Source organism: Desmodus rotundus, chromosome X (genome assembly GCF_022682495.2).
Source record: "Desmodus rotundus isolate HL8 chromosome X, HLdesRot8A.1, whole genome shotgun sequence".
NCBI classification, from domain to species: Eukaryota; Metazoa; Chordata; class Mammalia; order Chiroptera; family Phyllostomidae; genus Desmodus; species Desmodus rotundus.
The window spans coordinates 69,222,393-69,223,047 of record NC_071400.1 but is presented as its reverse complement, the minus strand read 5'-3'; the positions used below and the strand labels follow the sequence as shown (position 1 = coordinate 69,223,047).

The window sequence follows — 655 nt, the reverse complement described above, 5'->3', positions numbered from 1 at the left end:
TTCGGCGCGAGTGAGGGTACCGGGACCTGGAGCCTAGGCCCGGCCCAGGGCGGCACGCGAGCCGCGGGCATGGGGCTGGCAGCCGCTCCCCAAGCGCGCTTCTCGCGGAGGCCATTATTTCCTGCAGTGCCCAAAGTGTGTGCCGTCTTCGGAGGGCGGAGGTCAGAGGCCGAGATCCGAGACCCTTACCAGGCCCCGCGGAACCCGGGACTCTCGCAGCAAGGGGCTGCCAGAACCGCAGGCTGGTCCCAGCCCTGAGCTCCCAGGCAAAGGCGATCAGTGGTGTCCAAGCTCACAGCTCGAGCCCGCTGCGGGCGGTGCCGGACCTCGCCCTTCCTCACCGCACCCCTCCCCCTCCCAAGACCGCCGCAGCTCCCGAGGTGACACGGCCCAGACCCTCCATTCTCTGTCCCAGTATATTTAAACAGCACAACCTAACCAGCTGCTCCCTCTCGCGGACAACCCTTCCCCTCGACAGACGGACCCAGCAGCCAACCACCGGCCAGAATTGGCCTGCGTCCCGCTCCTCAGCGGCGGCAGCCTCGGTGGGCGGGGCTCGGGCAGCTAGCAAGTTCAGTGGAGCCACGGCTGACGTGAGTCAACAAAGGTCACGTGAAGCAAGCGGGCCACGCAGATTGGCGGTCTTGGTCGGGCG

General features: G+C 67.5%; 1 protein-coding gene across 8 annotated transcripts in view; it reads left to right on the top strand.

Moving 5' to 3' along the window:
* The first annotated feature begins 519 nt into the window (after positions 1 to 519).
* KDM6A (lysine demethylase 6A) overlaps positions 520 to 655 on the top strand; it is a 180,823-nt gene continuing 180,687 nt past the window's right edge. For all 8 annotated transcript variants that reach the window (XM_053917341.2, XM_053917340.2, XM_053917338.2 and 5 more), the window contains exon 1: positions 520 to 607. The gene's annotated coding sequence lies outside the window, so the exon portion shown is untranslated. The remainder of the gene's footprint in view (positions 608 to 655) is intronic.